The sequence below is a fragment of the Leucoraja erinacea genome, chromosome 19 (genome assembly GCF_028641065.1).
Source record: "Leucoraja erinacea ecotype New England chromosome 19, Leri_hhj_1, whole genome shotgun sequence".
NCBI classification, from domain to species: domain Eukaryota; kingdom Metazoa; phylum Chordata; class Chondrichthyes; order Rajiformes; family Rajidae; genus Leucoraja; species Leucoraja erinaceus.
Window position 1 is genome coordinate 650,193 of NC_073395.1, and position 19,091 is coordinate 669,283.

The following is a 19,091-nucleotide window of genomic DNA, read 5'->3' on the forward strand; positions in this document are numbered from 1 at the left end:
AGTAAGGGCCATCTAGTGTCCAATAGCCCTCCTCCAGCAGTGCAAGGCTGGGAGGAAAATGCCTAACCCTAACACCCCTCCTTCCAGAGCTGCCCACGGCTGGAACTGGAGCCACTTTGGGACCGGCTGCAGGCTCCGTACGTGTGGCCCCGCAGCGTGTCCATCTCAGCCAGCATGCCCTTCTGGATCATTGTGGTGATGATGGTGGGGAGCAGCAGATACCCAGGCACCCATCCTTGATGTGTGACACTGCAATGCACAACACGGCTCTGGGCTCTGGGCTCTGGGCTCTGGGCTCTGGGCTCTGGGCTCTGATCACGCCTGGTTCATTCCCTTTACTGATTTCCAGATATTAAGAATTTAATAATGTTTATTTTCCTCTTCAATAATCCTCGAAATACAAATCTTTACCTTGTAGTACGTGGATGAGAGGAGTTAAAGATAATCGGATCTTGCTGTGCTGCAAGGGGACATTGGGTACAGTGACTGACTGACCGCCATTCCAACATGCTGCTGCCTTCTCTTGGCTCTGGCTGATGGCAGATGCGCTGTTTGGGGCTTTCATCTGCCAGAACTAAATGCACCAATTAATTAATTAAATATTCTGCATTTTTAGTTTAGTTTAGAGACTATTTCATACATTGTTTTAACTTTGGCTACGTTATTTAATCTGCTGTATAACTGCAAACTCTTGTTTGTGTTGTTTAATTGTTCTAACATTCCTGATTGCCCCCATCAGCAATACTGCTGAAAGCACCGGTACATGTTCTTAAACGGTGCATGTATGTTCATAAACTGTACATGTATGTTCATAAATGGTACATGTATGTTCATAAACTGTACATGTATGTTCATAAATGGTACATGTATGTTCATAAACAGTACATGTATGTTCATAAACGATGCATGTATGTTCATAAACAGTACATGTATGTTCATAAACAGTACATGTATGTTTATAAACAGGACATGTATGTTCATAAACGGGGAACTATTAGTGGGGAACTAATTTCCAGACTTTTACGTTGCCGGAGATGCGATTGTTTTCCACGTCGTATCTCCGGTTGCTCTGCGGTCTAACATCGATGGAGCTGGAGGCTTCCTCGGACTGACTTTGAGCCCCACCGCGGGGCGTGGACTTAACATCGGAGCTGACCCCTTGCCTGGGATCGCTCCAACCGCGCGCGGCCTGCGGACTTTACCATCAAGGGCGCGCAGTCTCGGGAGAGGCCGTGTCGGGAGATGCTTGACCAGCCCCGACCCAGGTCTGATCGCCCGGCGCGGGGGAGCTGACATCCCCCCGATACAGAAGCTGATCGCCTCGACACGGAGGGCCCAAACTCCGCCGGCTACAGGAGTCAAGATCGTCCCGTCAACGGGGGGCTCGAGACCCCCGACCGTGGGAGAACAAGGAAGGGAAGAGATTGAACTTTTTTCACCTTCCATCACAGTGAGGAATGTGGACGAGTCACTGTGGTGGATGTTTATGTTAAATTGTGTTTTGTGTGTTCTGTTGATTTTTATTTGTATGACTGACTTGACAAATTAAATTCCTGATATGTTGCAAAACATACGTGGCAAATAAAGTATTATTGTATTGTGATAAAGTATGTTTGTGATAGTGATGCCTACAAAGCAAAAGTTCCCTTTCTGCAGGATGTTTGTTGGTCTCTGACTTCCTTTACCTTCGTCTCCTTGGATGTTGAAAACAAGAGCCATCCATCCCCCAGCTTTTCATCTTCTTCTGGTTGAGCCCATGACATCCCCACTCTTCATCCTGCCGTGTAATGTTCATTCCAGCTCACAGCTTGTTGTACCACACTGCTCAACAACTCAGTAAGTGAAGGAAATATGAATAAGCTTTAACCTGCCATTTGTTATTGAACAGAAAACAGTATTGACAAAGTCGACACCTAAAAGCAACAAATGTTTTTTGAGAGTGCGGCTTTTATCTGCTGAAGCTAATGCTGGACTTGAAGACATTCAGCAGGCCTGCATTAACTTGTAGCGGACTTGTTTTTCGCTTTGTTTGGTGGGAAGTGGTGTAGTGAGAACTCTTCAAGTCCCAACATGAAGCCCCATTAATTTGTATTCACAATGACACAGAATCAGCCAGGCTACAATTAGATGCAACCTCCCCTGTATTCAATGTGGACTAGAGATTTGCAAAAAGGGAATACAATAGATAACAGGTTTGATCCTGCTAGTTCCAAGGCATAATTATCACCAACAACTTGTCACTGAAGCACACCAACGCCTCTACATCCTCAGACCAAGTCCCCACTGACATGCCGACTTCTACAGATGCACCATAGGGAGCATACTATTGGCAAACATCACAGCTCATTGCCGGAGCAGCTTTGGTGCCCAAGATGGCAGGCAATTCCAGAGACTTGCAGATGTAGCCCAGCCTATCACTGACCAGACCTCCTTATCATTGACTCCATCTACACTTCACGCTGCCTTAGGAAAGCAGCCAACATCGTCAACATCACTCCCACTTCTCCCCTCTGCTGTAGGCTTGGATGGTTCACAGATTCAGGAGCAGCATCTTTACCACGATCATCAGACTACTGAACCGCCCTCCCATAAGCTGGGATCTAGTCCAAATCTTCCAACCTACTTCATTGTGGATCTTCCATTTTTTTATGCCTGCACTTTCTCTGTTAGTGTAACACCACAATGCTGCGAGACTATATTACCTGTTGTACTTATGTAAGGCTTGGTTGTACTCATGTATAGTATGATTTGAGTGGATAGAATGTGAACAAAGTGTTGAACAAGTGAACACAGCATCTCAGTACACGTTACAATAATAAACCAACGGCAATATGCAATCAGTTTGAGATTTCTCTCACTTAATGTAGCTAGTATTGTGTGACTCTAGATATTCTCTGTTGGGGCACCGAGCTGTTGAAGTTCATGCTCTGGGAAGATTGTACATCATTCGTGAATGTTTTGTGAAATGTACAGGTGGTATGCTCTGTGAAGGGTAGATGTTTTACAAGTAAAGTTACCTGCATGTATGTGAACAGGTTAACTCACCAACGTCGTGGTCTGGGCCAGTATGTACACACTGCCACTTGCAATTTCATTGCAAAGAGCTGGCTTTGGCAGATGTGTGTTGCTACATGGCTTTGCATCCAGAGCAGACACACTATCCTGTTTCAACATCTACCTCTAAGAGAATTATGAATGTAAAATGAAGGATTAAAACAGCCTCCTGTCCACTTGTAAGTACCGCGTCCATTGTTCTTCAACTTAATTTCCACAGATTACAGATACCAGACTCTTTTGCTTCAGCCAATCAGCTTCTATATTGAGTGATTTCCCAGTGAGACTTTGTGCATCATGTTGATAATAATTCCCTGAAGAATGAGGACATTCTGAAGTATTCCTCCGTCTACGCCGCATCTGCTCCCAGGATGAGGTGTTAAACACCAGGGCATCTGAAATGTCCTCATTCTTCTGGCTCCTCCTCTTCCTTTCTTCTGAAGATGGGTTTCGGACCAAAATGTTGCCTCATTGTGTGTTTTGTTGCTTTTATCTTGCACTAAACATTATTCCCTTTATCCTGTATCTGTACACTGTGGACAAACTGGTTGTAATCATGTATTATCTTTCCACTGACGCAACAAAAGGATTTTCACTGTACCTCGGTACAAGTGACAATTAAAAAAAAACAGATGTTGTGATCATGGTGCTGGCCACTCTTTTAGAGTTTGCTACAGTGAGGTCATAACATCTAGCTTTGTAAATATGAAAACTGATCCAATTATATCTTGATAAATAGGCTGTTTGACTAACAATTTAATGTTTTTTATTTAATATACTCCAGCTTTCATAATTATAGATACTTCATCAGACATATTATATTCTTAGTGAAGCATTACAATTGTTTACTAAGAGGCTATTGCTATTAATTGTTCAGATAAGGTTTCTCAATGAAAGTTTAACAACTTAAAAACAGAAGTTTATTTAACTGACATAAGGACTAAAAACAGAAGATTATTTAACTGACATAAAGAACTGCAAAACACACAAAGTGCTGGAGTAGCTCAGCGGGTCAGGCAGCATCTGTGGAGAACATGGATAGGTGACGTTTCACAGAGTGCTGGAGTAACTCAGCGGGTCAGGCAGCATCTGTGGAAAACATGGATAGGTGACGTTTCACAGAACGGGACACTGATTTTGGATGATCATATCGAAGGGCCGAATGACCTACTCCTGCACCTATTTTCTATGTTTCTGTGATGTGTGAATGGGAATGCAGGTGAAGACCAGACTCCAGAGCAGCTAGTACAGAGCTAGAATCCCCTGTGATGTGTGGATGGGGGTGAAGAACATGTTCAGATTATGCTTGCACTCACTTTATTTTAACCTTGCTAAGTTATTTATTTACCTTGCAAGGTAGACAAAAATGCTGGAGAAACAGCGGGTGAGGCAGCATCTATGGAGCAAGGAATAGGTGACGTTTCGGGTCGAGACCCTTCTTCAGACTGAAGAACTTCGCTCCATAGCTGCAGTCTCACCCGCTGAGTTTCTCCAGCATTTTTGTCTACCTTCGATTTTTCCAGCATCTGCAGTTCTTTCTTAAACTATTCACCTTGCAAAGTGTTTTTGTAGATTTAGTTTAAATTAGTGACTTATTTGTTTTAATTAATGAAAAGCCAAGTCTTCTGTCAAGATATGGGTCAAACACAGGCAAATGGGACTAGTTTAGATGGGGCATCTTGGTCGGCATTGAGAAGTTGGGCAGAAGGGTCTGTTTACTTGCTGTATGACTATTTGCAGTTGAACAGGAACATGGATAGGGAAGGTTTAAAGGAATATGGGAAAAAAATGCAGGCAAATGGAGCCAACTTAGATGGGGCATGTTGGTCGGCAGGGATGAGTCGGGCTGAAGGGCCTGTTTCTAGGCCGTATGACTCTAAATCGGTATGGTGGTATTTGGTTATTCAGGGTGGTTGATCCATTAATGTTGGACTGCATTGCAGGCGTGTTTATTGTAATGAAAAACAGACGCCTGTCTCAGCCGCTACTGAGCATTTGGGCTGTGAATTTCCGAGCCACTGATTTTGTGGAGATAAACAAGGATTTGTGACCGTCACTGATCATTTCCCTGAGGGATTTCAGTGGTGCTCTCTCAGAGTAGTTAGTGGCAGCACTGTGCTTATGGAAATACATTACTCACACTGACTTCACCGAACCATTGCATTCAGCAAGAGACCTGTGGAAGGTCAACTTTTACTCTTCATTTGTAAATCTGCTTTAGAAAGGTTTTGTGAAACCCCCATTATACTGGTGGTCAAAAGTATGACAAAGTGTTGTGTGTATGCTCCAGATGGGATTGTTGACTGAGGTGTGGGATTGCTGCAAGCATTGGCAAAGTGTATTGAAACACAATGAATCTTTTGGCATTTGCAAGTTTCCAGAAAACAGGCATTTTCAAGGCAAAACGAACAGATTTAGCTGGTGTGATGAGCTGTCTACATGCTGGTGAGAAGCATCTCGGGATGTTTTCATTCCATGGAAGGTGTTGCATACACACACTGTTCTTCCATGCAGCTAATTAACAGCTTTGGACGGATGTCCCTTCCGTTTTGCAACTCTAACTTGTTAGAGCTGTTAGTTCTTCACAAGCTTTCTACACTTTTGTTCCCCCTATTTAACATGTTCCTCCTTATTTTTGGTACATTTTGCAGTTTCTCAAATGTTTAATGATACAAAATTCAGCTATCCTCTTCGAGAAGGAGCCAGCATCTGTTCACAAGAGCATTGGAGTCATTGGCTGGTGCATTTATCTCATTGAAGTCTGACGCAAAAGAGGCCCCAGCTACCTCTACCTCTTATCTCCAACTTCAAGACTGCCATCATCATCCGTAGTTGAAAACTCACCAAGATATTCCACTCTCTGATTCCCCTTACATTTCAAACTTCACAACCCTTGATCTATGCATCATCAAGTGCATACATCCACATCAAAGACATTGCCTACGACTGAGGTGGCCACCGCCAGTTCTGGGACAGTTTCTCCTGCTGGCTCACACACACATCAAGCTTCACACCAGCTACATTGCCCTGTATGAGGATGTCCTTGTATGCTTCATAAAATGGCAAGCAGCCAGTCTGAAGACAACTATTGGAGAGGGAGTTAGACACAAAATGCTGGAGTAACTCAGCGGGGCAGGCAGCATCTCTGGAGAGAAGGAATGGGTGAAGTTTCTGAAGAAGGGTCTTGACCTGAGATGAGAAAAACATTTTTCACACAGAGAGTGGTGAATCTCTGGAACTCTCTGCCACAGAAGGTAGTTGAGGCCACAGTTCATTGGCTATATTTAAGAGGGAGTTAGATGTGGCCCTTGTGGCTAAAGGGATCAGGGGGTATGGAGAGAAGGCAGGTACAGGATACTGAGTTGGATGATCAGCCATGATCATATTGAATGGCGGTGCAGGCTCGAAGGGCCGAATGGCCTACTCCTGCACCTAATTTATATGTTTCTATGTTTCTATGACCTGAATCATCACCCATTCCTTCTCTCCACAGATGTTGCCTGTCCCGCTGAATTACTCCAGCATTTTGTGTCTATCTTCGGTTTAAAGCTGCATCTGCAGTTCCTTCCTACACATATTGGGGAAGTAGTTGGGGTGTGTCGCACTGACAAACAATGTCTCGACCAGCACCAGCACCATTTACATTGCAACTTACATTGGAGCTGCAAGAAGCCAGCTGAGCCTCTGTGCAAAGTGGCTTGACCTGTTGCCCTTGATTGGCAGTGGGAAAAGGACGAGTCACTAAATGATCTTCTTGTCCTTGTTCCTTGGATAGGAAGTTTGAAGAGAAGCATATGGAGAATGAGCCAATTACTAAATCAGAGGTATTTTATCATTTGCTATAATGCAAGTAATTGGTAAGAAAAGCAGATTAATTATAGCAAGCATCAGTGTTGCTATTCAGCCAGTGTAGAGGTTAATGAGCCAAGTATGGAGACTGCAGCTTCCTTTGTGAAGCCTTGCTAAGTGAAGATAAATGTGCCGTATTGTGTGGAAACCACGACATGAATCTTCAGGCAAACGGTGGTACTCAGTGTATTGGCATTAAGCTTGGGGGTCCATGTGATGTGTGGTCCAGCCATCTCTCAACTTGCTGGAAGGGTGAACAGGGCCAGCGTATTCACCCAGGCCAACACCTGAGGCCTTGGTTACACAATTCCTCTGCGTTCAGCAGATCATGTTATTCTGCAGCCACAAAGCACAACCTCCACTCTCAGCTCCACCAGGACCACCATGGTTCAAAGTCCCCTTGAAGAACTCATTATTGTTGCGTGCACCAGGGGTCACTGCTTCTCCGGGATCACTGGCTCTTGGATGCTCAACCTTGAGAAGGGGCACCAGCACCTGGCTGGGGCATTGAGGACAGGTAATGGCCGGAAGCTTGGTCCACCTCATCACCTGCACTACCTGCTCCCACCTGAGGAGGTTCCAACACCTCCAGCACTGACTGAGAACGTCAAGGAGCTGGAGAGACAGCAAGGTATCCCTGAAACCAAGCTGCTGCACAAGAATTAGTCCCATCTTTCATTCCAAATCCCTGGTGTTTTCAGTGTTTTTTAACAAAGGATGTTCACTGGAGTAGAGCAGTGACTGTGATCCAGTGTGGGGCAGTGACCAGTGTGGGGCAGTGACCGTGTGGGGCAGTGACCAGTGGGGCAGTGACCAGTGGGGCAGTGACCGTGTGGGGCAGTGACCAGTGGGGCAGTGACCGTGTGGGGCAGTGACCAGTGGGGCAGTGACCAGTGGGGCAGTGACCAGTGGGGCAGTGACCAGTGTGGGGCAGTGACCAGTGTGGGGCAGTGACCAGTGGGGCAGTGACCAGTGGGGCAGTGACCGTGTGGGGCAGTGACCAGTGGGGCAGTGACCAGTGGGGCAGTGACCGTGTGGGGCAGTGACCAGTGGGGCAGTGACCAGTGGGGCAGTGACCAGTGTGGGGCAGTGACCAGTGGGGCAGTGACCAGTGGGGCAGTGACCAGTGTGGGGCAGTGACCAGTGGGGCAGTGACCGTGTGGGGCAGTGAGCAGTGGGGCAGTGACCAGTGGGGCAGTGACCAGTGGGGCAGTGACCAGTGTGGGGCAGTGACCAGTGTGGGGCAGTGACCAGTGGGGCAGTGACCAGTGGGGCAGTGATCAGTGGGGCAGTGTCCAGTGTGGGGGAGTGACCAGTGTGGGGCAGTGCCCTGTGGGGCAGTGACCAGTGGGGCAGTGACCAGTGTGGGGCAGTGACCAGTGGGGCAGTGACCGTGTGGGGCAGTGACCGTGTGGGGCAGTGACTGTGTGGGAGTGGGGCAGTGACCAGTGTGGGGCAGTGACTGTGTGGGAGTGGGGCAGTGACCAGTGTGGGGCAGTGACCAGTGGGGCAGTGACCAGTGGGGCAGTGACCAGTGGGGCAGTGACCAGTGGGGCAGTGACCAGTGGGGCAGTGACCAGTGGGGCAGTGACCAGTGGGGCAGTGACCACACAGTGACGTGTGGGGCAGTGACGATGCTCGTTGCTATGTGTACAAGATGATGATGTTCACAGAGGCACTGCAATGATCCCTGGCTATCCCAGTGTCTGGCTTCACACTGCCATTGGTGCTGAATAATGGTTGTGTGTAAGAGTATTGTCTTTGGGACAAATACCAGTGATTATTAATTGCTGATGTTTTAAATGAGTTCATTTATATCCACTGTCAAGATGAGTTTCCTGCTGTATCTGTGCTTGACAGTAGGATGTGGTGAGATGTACAATACTGCACAGCACATTATCCTGGGAATACCTCCTGTACTCTCCTCTCATGAAACAGGCCAAACATGAACAAACAAACTATGGTTGTCTGTGGCTAATGGGGATTTGCTCCAATTGATCCAAAGTGGCTCTTTGTAATTTCCCACCCTGCCTCTGGGGAATGACATGACCATTACTCTGCAAAGCTTCATTTGTGCCACTTAGTCACAGCAAGCAGCATGGCCACCGTATGTGTGAGAGAGAGTGCTCCGCTTGTAACAACACTTTAACTTGGCATTTTTAAACTTATTTTGAGTTATGCCCCTGTCCCACTTAGGAAACCTCTGGAGACTTTACGCCGCCCCACCCAAGGTTTCCGTGCGGTTCCCGGAGGTTTTTGTCAGTCTCCCTACCTGCTTCCACTACCTGCAACCTCCGGCAACCACCTGCAACCTCCGGGAACCTCACGGAAACCTTGGGTGGGGTGCAAAGTCTCCAGAGGTTTCCGTTCAGGTTTCCTAAGTGGGACAGGGGCATTACTCTTAGGGCTAACTGAATCAAGGGATATGGGGAGAAAGCAGGAACAGGGTACTGATCTTGGATGATCAGCCAGGATCATATTGAATGCTCGAAGGGCCGAATGGCCTACTCCTGCACCTATTGTCTATGTTTCTATTTCAACACTGAGGCTTCATGTTGAAATGTTAGATTCGTTTTGTACAATCGGTAAATTCTCTTTTCAAATTATTTTCTGGAAATTCATCCTCAATTGTATTTATTTCTATATAACAAATTGAGAAAAGTGCCACCTGTGGTGGATAGAACATGGAAGATAGAACAGTACAGGCCCACAATGTCCATGCAGATCATAATGCCAGGATAAACACATCTCTGCCTGCATGTGATCCAGGTCCCTCCATTCCCTACATATCCACGTGCCTGAGTAAAAGCCTCTTCAACACCCCTGTTGTTTCACACCCTCTGTGTAAAAATAAAACATGCCCCACACATCTCTTGTGCCCCTCTCACCCTTAGAGTAGTGCCCTCTAGCCTTTGGCAACCTGGGGAGAAGGTTCTGACTGTCTACCCTATCTATGCCTCTCATCATTGTATAGACTTCTACCTGGTCTCCCTGCTGCCATGTGTGCCAATGGTGCAGCTTGTTGCTGTGTGTGCTGACCAACATAGTCTTGTGCTGGTTCTTGTGATCTTGCTGAGGACTCTGGCCCTGCACCAATGGCCTGCTCTACTACTTGGCAATCGCTTGACAATCTTGTAGTGTGCAGAATGCTAGAATGTTCATACCAAATCCAGCAAGGAGCTGTAATATGTATCACCAGTCGCTGCCTGCAATAGTTCTTTACTCCATCCTAGTTTTTCCATCCGTATTTCACTAAGAACTGAAGCAGATCCGACCAATCTGCCAATCAAAACCTCCCGCAACTGTATCCACCCATCACTTGCCAGACTTGTCCCGCCCCCATCTCTCCTCCCCCCCCCCAACAATCAGTATGAGGAAGGGTCCTGACCCAAAGCATCACGTATCCATGTTCTCCACAGATGCTGCCTGACCCGCTGAGTTACTCCAGCACTCTGTGAAACGTCACCTATCCATGTTCCCCTCAGATGCTGCCTGACCCACTGAGTTATGGTGCAGCAGCATCTACGGAGCGAAGGAAATAGGCAACAGAACAGACCTATTGCTGATGGTTTTCTGCTATTCTGATTTATGGGTAAAGATCATCAATTAGTAACCAATCATTAATTCTATCAAAGGATTTGGCTCAATTTGATGATGTATTACATGAAATAATTCTTTTGCATTGAGCATTGTCGGGGTGACTAAGTCAGATAGACACAGAGTACTGGAGTAACTCAGTGGGTCAGGCAGCATCTGTGGAGAAACGGAATAGATGGTGTTTCGGGTCGGGACCTTTGCACAGACACTTGTGTCATCACAGTAAGAGTGTTGTTGACACCATGTTCAACGATTAAAACTGGACAAATGCTCGAAACACAACCAGGTATTTTTAGGAGGCACAAGGAATTGCAGATGCTGGAATATTGAGCAAAACACAATGTGCTGGAGGAATTTGGTGGGTCAAGCAGCATTTGTGGAGGGAATGGACAGGTGACATTTCGTTTATAGATTGTGGGCATGAGCATGAAGACGTACATCTAAATATCATGACATTTATGCCTTGAGAGACAATCTGGCAATCTACACGTCTGATGAATTGTGTCCATTCACGAGCAGATTGTGTTTACACTAACTGCAGTTGGTTGCACCTTTCATTAAATACTGGAACTGTGTTGCTTTCTCTGTACGTTCCTACATACAACTAGTTTTCCAATATTGCTACCAATTTAGTGAATTAATTTGCAACCTCTTTGTGTGGGCTGTTGATCTTGGTTAAAGTAGTTCATCTTTTGTTGGCGTAGTAGCGTTTGGCAAGGCTGTAGATTGTCCAGCTGGCTCTCAGCACCAGGTCTCATTACGGTTCAATGGGAGAAAGCAATGTTATTACTGTGTGCCTACCACCCAACCCTGTTCACGTATGTACAGTCATGTATGGGCTTGTCTGATGTATACACGTGTGTTCACGTATGTACAGTCAAGTATGGGCTTGTCTGATGTATACACGTGTGTTCACGTATGTACAGTCAAGTATGGGCTCATCTAATGTATACACAGGTCACGTGTGTACAGGTCACGTATGTACAGTCAAGTATGGGCTTATCTGACATATACACGCATGTTCACGTATATGTACAGTCATGTATGGGCTTGTCTAATGTATACAAGGTCACGTGTGTACAGGTCACGCATGTACATTCAAGTACGGGCTTGCCGGATATATACACGCGTGTTCATGTATGTGCAATCAAGTATGGGCTTGCTTGATTCATACACGTGTGTTAACGTATGTACAGTCAAGTACGGGCTTGTCTGATGCATACACGCATGTTCACGTATATGTACAGTCAAGTATGGGCTTGCACGATTCATACACGCGTGTTCACATATATGTACAGTCAAGTATGGGCTTGCATGATTGCATGCCGTGAGCACTTCAACCATCCAGCAGGAACGATGTGAATGAAAGTCAAGCCTTACTGACGATGTGATGACTCGTTAAAGTTAAAGAGACTAACGTCGCCCGGCCTCCTCCCCAGTCACTGCAGACCCGTCAAATGTTGCTTTACACTTGATATTCATTTCCCTGACAGTAATAATGTCCAACAGCATTAAAGGGTTCCACCTTTAGGAGAAAGTGTGTAGCAGTGAAATATATACAGGAGGAGCATCAGCAAATGTGTCTTTGACTGTTACTGCAGACTCACTCACTCAAACAGAGCTCAGCCTTCAATGGTTCAGTTGTGGGGAGGGAGCAGTCTTGTACCAGATTATTGACCCTTTGACACGTGAGGGCAGTGCGGGCAAGTGCTGGAGGGTGGGTTAGGGGAACAGGGGTGAGGGGCAGAGTGGCCAGCTTGAGATTCTACCACATGTACCTCTCTCTGTGTTGCTTTGTAACCAAAGTGTATTGTTTGTACATCACTGGATCATCTGGATACCTTGACAACATGGACTCGATACAGGGAAATGTAAAACCATCCCTATTGTGATGGACCTGATTGATGGTATTGGTAGGTGTTGTACACACTGTACACACTGCTCTGCCAAACACGTTTGTGTCAGACATTCAAACTGCCCTGTGTTTGGTGTTGAGGGTGATCACCTGTTAGACGTGTCAAGGTGCGCGGGAAACAGAGTTGCTCATGGCTCGGTGCTACCGTGGTTTCCTCTATAGCAAGGATGAGATCAGAGACTCTGACCTCAGCCCAACACTGTAGTAAAGGTGGCCCTTGTTGATTAGTGGGAGAACAAGGCAGAGAGCTACAGCTCCCATGTACTACGATCTTCTAGCTGAAGCCCACTCTGGTGTGGAACAGATTCTATCAAAGACACAGTTCTCTTTTGGACTTATCGTGACTATTTCAGTGCTGAATGTTGGTGTTTCCCTTTGACACGATTGCAATGAAGGTAATGGAACTTTACCCCTCAAATGTTCATAACATTCTTGGTAAAGAGTGGCTTCTGGAAGAGCAGAGGTTAAGTGATGTAACACACATGTTTTAACAATAAGAATATCGGCAGAATTTAGCGTGAAGCACCAAAGCAAACAGAAATGGGCTTACCTGAATATCCTGCTGCATCCATCAGTGTGGGTTTGTGAGGTTTCCTGTCAGCTTGTGCTCCAGGGTCTGTAGGTTTTCACAAGCATCTATTCAACTCTGTGATGTACAGCAACATTTGAGCTGTGTTCTCACAATCAGCATCTGTTTGCGACGGTCTGACAATGGAGTGCATGAAAATGGTGCTGATCTGCTTTATATTTGCCCTGGACTGTAGAGTCCTTGGTGGTTGCTCACCCTCTCTCTCAGCTGTCACACTGACACCGCGCTTGCCTGCTCAGCGCTCATTAATAACTCAACACCCCGCTCGCCTTCCCCAGAGTACAGCCAATAGCTTCCTCCAGATAAGGTGTATGCTGCAGCCGCCACAGTCTGGTTGGATGATGCATCTTGTCCATCATGAGGCACAGCTGCTGACGAGCAAGTGTTTGCCGTTTGCTTTGTGTTCCTGGCTGGCATTCAGCAACGACACATCCCCACAACATCACAGCTCTCAGCGTTCAGCTCCGCGCACTCACTCATTCTGATTCTAATCGCTGAGAGTAACTTGCCTCTAACTCTCACAACAAATGCTGCAGGCTCCCAGTTATACAGCATTTATTTCTATGTAATTGGTCTGGCAGGAAAGCAGGGCGACCATGTGATGAGACAGTGAAGGGTAAGATTCTGTGCTACCTTCAGTAAATCCACCAGAGACAGGAGCTTAACCCTGGATGCACTGAACCTCCAGTGTGTGTTGAGGCTCATACACTCATATCACTCTCACCCTGCTCCTAGATGGTTCAAAAACATCTTTATATTATTTGTGTTTGAGGTTGTTACATCTGAGATGGTGACAGCTCCAGTAACTGCACCAGTTCCAGTAACAGAGACATCTTCAGCACCATTTATATTATCACTAGACTAAGTGGGACCCGTTGGGTCCCAGCATCACACGGGAGGGCTGGTCACCAATGCAATATTCCACCTCTCCACCAATCCCCAATATTGCTCGCTAGTGAGGGGGCTGTTAGTTGCGCTAGTATGGGTGTTGGGGTCTGAAGGTACTGGTTTCCAAAGGGCTAGTATAGACATTGTGGGCAGAATGGATTCCTGGGCTGGCATCCAACTGTTGCAACGATTTTAAAAGCCAAGCCTAGACAAACAATTGGGCTGCAGCCACCTGACAACCAAAATTCATTTTGTGAACACAAACGTTTAAAAAGGCGCATCGAGGGGACTCACCGTGGAGTAGACGTTCGTTCAGTGTTATTCGCAGCTCAGAGAGCCGTGACCCTCTCGCTTCCTAGGTCTGGCAGAGACCGAGTGAGGGACTACACTTCCGGGTTTTATAGTCCCTCCCCCCTGCCACCAGCGGGTGCAGCAGAGAGAATGGCAATTAAACAAACCCATTAATATCTCTCTGATTTTTCATCGATGGGAAAAATCCTCCGGTCCCGGAATGTGGAGGGGGGGGGGGGGGGGGCTCGGAGTGAGGTGGCCAAAAATGACGGCCGTAGGTGGTGGCATTCTCTCGGAAATCGCAGCACAGTGGGCCAAAAGCGGTCAAGATCAGACTTTTAGTAATATAGATTGGTAAAAGCCTGGCTTGGAATTGTTCAGCGATGCAGCCTCTGCCAGTGAACGACAATGAACTTTCACCCAGAAAATGTGGGATGACAATGCTCCAGGAGTATGTGATGTGAATGGAAATAAAACTCAGGCTGGAGAGACACAAGGCGGTGCTGGTGAGAGTGGGCAGCAGTGTTCACCAGCGGCTGGAGTCTGACCTGCTGGATGGAGCCCATTGTATGTTCTTAACCTGCAAGGTCTTTGTTCCAGAGAGCTGGGGCCGAGGGGGGGGAGGGGGGCGGGGGGGGGGGGGGGGGGGGGGGGGGGGGGGGGGGTCTCAGCAGAGCCTGCGCTTGTGCTTTTTCCAGAGGGGGGAGGGGGGAACTGAGCAGACCCTGTGCTCCAACCTGGGGGAGCACTGTTTAAATCCACATTTTAATGCAATGGTGTTTAATGCAAACGTCACCTATCCACGTTCTCCACAGATGCTGCCTGACCCGCTGAGTTACTCCAGCACTCTGTGAAACGTCACCTATCCACGTTCTCCACAGATGCTGCCTGACCCGCTGAGTTACTCCAGCACTCTGTGAAACGTCACCTATCCACGTTCTCCACAGATGCTGCCTGACCCGCTGAGTTACTCCAGCACTCTGAAACGTCACCTATCCACGTTCTCCACAGATGCTGCCTGACCCGCTGAGTTACTCCAGCACTCTGTGAAACGTCACCTATCTATGTTCTCCACAGATGCTGCCTGACCCGCTGAGTTACTCCAGCACTCTGTGAAACGTCACCTATCCACGTTCTCCACAGATGCTGCCTGACCCGCTGAGTTACTCCCTTCACCTCACCTGTGTGTCTTGTTCTAGCCATTTGCCAGTGAATGTTGTGAGTTATTTGGTTGAAGTGTATCTCAGCGTTCTGCAGTTTAATGTCAAACCTTGTGTGACCACAGTCAATGTTAATACTGTTGTCAATGATTACATCAGACTAATGATGATGGCACAGATAGGGTCTACAGGCAGAATCTTTCTCCCAGTTGATGATGTCAAAGACTCAAGGGCGTAGTTTTAAGACGGGGAGGGAAAGTTTAACGGTGATGTGCGGGGGGGGCGTTTGTTTTACACAGAGGGTGGTGGGTGCTTGGAACACGCTGCCAGGGGTGGTTGTGGAGGCAGATACCATAGTGGCGTTTCAGAGACATGTAGGTGTGTGGGGAATGGAGGGATATGGATCACATGCAGGCAGAGGAGATTAGTTTAAGTTGGCATTGTGTTCAGCACAGCCACACCACAGCTGCCAATATATCAGTATTAGCAACAAATAGTTATGGCTGGTCTCGGTCAGGAGATGAATTGTATCTGCCGCAGTGGCCTCTGTCAATGTTAAATCTGTACAATATATGGTCGAGTCTCTTCCCCTAAGGTTCAAGCAGCAATGTTAGGATCAATCACCTCTTCACAAAGATGAGTTATCCTACAAGAGCCAGAACAACAAACAGAATATGGCAGTCATTATTTGGAGACTGATTCAGCTGGAAAAGGTTATATTTCACGTCAGCACTGTACAGAGAGGAAGGTTTATTGGTCAATATGGCCATCCGGAGTTATACCTCGTGTATATTTGGTGAAGTGATTAATAGATGACTTAGTTTAGTTTAGAGATACCGCACGGTATGTGCCGAGTCCACACCGCACACTGACACTATCCTATACACACACTAGGGACAATTTACATTTACACCAAGCCAATTAACCTACATACCTGCACATTGTTAGAGTGTGGGAGGAAACCGGAGGTTGCAACTCCAGCCAGTTGGTCTGCACAGGGTTTGTGAACATGACCGGGTACACCATCAGGTCCAGGAGCTTTCCCAGGGTTCACCCCTCTGAAGGATCTTCGTCCATCGGCCTCTGTAACTGTGACTGTACCATCACGGCCAATAGGGGCTGGGGAAGGCACATCAGTGTTCTCCCTATCAAAGCGTGCATGGAACACATTGAGCTCATCAGGGAGTGATGCTTCGCTGTCACTTGAGCTGCCTCTTGGTTTCGCCTTGTAGGAGATGATGGCATTCCACCCCTGCCACAGTTGCCAACATCAGTCTCATCCTTGAGCAGAAGTCCCTTCTGGCCTTTTTGATGGCCTTACCAAGGACGTATCTGGACTTCTTATAGACCTCTGCATCGCCAGACCTGAATGCCCTCTTCTTGTCTTCAGAGACATGGCTCATCCAAGGCTCTCTTCTTCTCTCCTGAGACAGTTTCAGTGATGTCCTCTCTCTGTGCAAACAATAGACAATTTCACAATAGATCTCCGGAGTAGGCCTACTCGCCCATCTTCCCAACCTCCCCCCATATCATTTCCGCAATGTGATCCCTCCATGACTCCTTGTCAATTCAGTCCCCATTCCCTCTCGGTCCACCCCCTCCCCAGGCACTTTCCCTTGAAAAAAAAAGAAAAAAAAAAACTCTTTAAGAGCGCAAGAGATGCAACACTTGAACCTTCCACCCCCCCTCGACTCCGTTCAACAGACCCAAGCAATCTCTCCAGGTGCGACAGGTGTTTACCTGCATCTCTTCCTAAATCTATTGCATCCTTGCTCTAGATGTCAGCAGATCTATATCGGTGAGACCAAGCCCAGGTTCGGGCGATCGTTTCGCCGCCTCTCCGCTCGGTCCAAAACCAAGCTGACCTCCCGGTGGCTCAGCACTTCAAGATCCCCCTCCCACTCCGCCTCCGACTCTCTCTGAGGGTACCTCCATGGCCACAGCGCTCAGCACTCGGAAATATGAGGAACCCACCTCATATTCCGGGATGGGGAGGGCGTGCCGGGGGCATGAACATCGAATTCTCCCAATTTTGTTAGTCCTTGCTGTCTCCTCCCCTTCCTCAGCCCCCCTGCTGTCTCCTCCCATCCCCCAGCCTTCTGGCTACTCCTCCTTTTCCCTTTCTTGTCCCCCCCCACCCCCGCCCCCGATCAGTCTGAAGAAGGGTTTCAGCCCGAAACGTTGCCTATTTCCTTCGTTCCATAGATGCTGCTGCACCCGCTGAGTTTCTCCAGCTTTTTTGTGTAACCTGAATGCCCAGGATCTTGTCTTCAGAAGAATGCGGATCTCATGGCTCATCCAAGGCTTCTCTATACGGTTGCTGCATGTTGCAGCGATTTCCAGGGTTCTGGACACCCCCAACATCGGGAACATGTTTCCTGCCTCTAGCGTGTCCAAACCCTTAATAATCTTATATGTTTCAATAAGATCCCCTCTCATCCTTCTAAACTCCAGAGTGTACAAGCCCAGCTGCTCCATTCTCTCAGCATATGACAGTCCCGCCATGCAGGGATGTACAGGGCGTGCAGCAGGGCGTGCAGGGGGACATTGAACTAACATCTGAGCTGCTGCAAAGGTCAGTGGCTCTCACACAAAGACAACATATTGTCGTTCGGTACAGCCACCTAACGGCTGGGTGCAGTGAGAGGCGGAGTGTAGTGGTACAGCAAGCCAGAGGCCATATCTGCCCTGGTTGTTGCTGTGTTGCAGTGTGGAACAACGATCTGTGCCATGCCTGTCTGCCTGTCTGTCTGTGCTACAAGAAGGACATGCTCCATAAATCAGCTGTAAGCAAAACTCTGCAAAGACAAGAAGAATGAAGTGTATTTATAGAGCACCTTTAAACATGGAAATCAGACTTGGACGATATCAATCAACGCTTAGTTACAGCAGGGTTAGGTGAGGTTTCAAGAGAGAAGCTGCAAGACCTGGAAGGGGGGGGGGGGGGGGTGGGGGTGGACATGGATAGGTGGACTTTCAATGCAGTTCAACGAAGCAAGACAGAGTAACTCAGCGGGTCAGGCAGCATCTGTGGAGAACATGGATAGGTGACGTTTTGGATCGGGACCTTCTTCACACACTGGGGTTACTATCTGTGTGATTTTCATCTGTGCCGCGATAAGGACATGGTTCAGAAAGATTCCAACCCAAAGGATTTGGCTCCTTTTGGATCACTCTGTGATTTGGCTCTGCAGAAAGTGACAAGCGTCTTATTTTTTAATGTGCTGTAGGTTGGAGTCGGATTATTAGCCATTTTTGGCAAGTGAGTGGGTCGAGTGTCTGAAACCAGTGCCCACTCTCTACGGGAAGATGCACTCTCTCATATTAACCAATGATCTGAGTCCATGGACCTTCTCGTAGTCGGGTCTCCAAGACTTGTGTCCATTGTTGAGGGTAAAGATCATGAGCTTCCACTAGCTTGTGAGTGTGTGACTGGACGGACTTCCTTCAACAAGGTTGCCATTTCTGTTCCAACACATTCTCTCTCATATGCTGTCCATTTCAGTTCAGTTTAGTTTATTGTCACGTGTACTGAGGTAGAGAAAAAGCTTTGGTTGCATGCTAACCAGTCAGCGGAAAGACAATCGAGCTATTCACAGTGTACAGATACATGATAAGGGAATAACATTTAGTGCAAGGTAAAGTCCGATCAAAGATAGTCCGAGGATCACCAATGTAGTAGTTCAGCACTGCTCGCTGGTTGTGGTAGAATGATTCAGTCTCCTGATAATAGCTGGGAAGAAACTGT

The 19,091-nt window shown here is 47.4% G+C and overlaps 2 protein-coding genes across 2 annotated transcripts in view; one reads left to right on the forward strand and one right to left on the reverse strand.

The window, feature by feature from the left end:
* The window catches only part of lrrn3a (leucine rich repeat neuronal 3a), a 29,780-nt gene extending 16,555 nt beyond the window's left edge, over positions 1–13,225 (reverse strand). Inside the window, exon 1 of the mRNA XM_055650013.1 lies at positions 12,966–13,225. The gene's annotated coding sequence lies outside the window, so the exon portion shown is untranslated. The remainder of the gene's footprint in view (positions 1–12,965) is intronic.
* The window catches only part of immp2l (inner mitochondrial membrane peptidase subunit 2), a 213,240-nt gene that overhangs the window by 120,081 nt on the left and 74,068 nt on the right, over positions 1–19,091 (forward strand). The gene's annotated exons all lie outside the window — the stretch shown is intronic.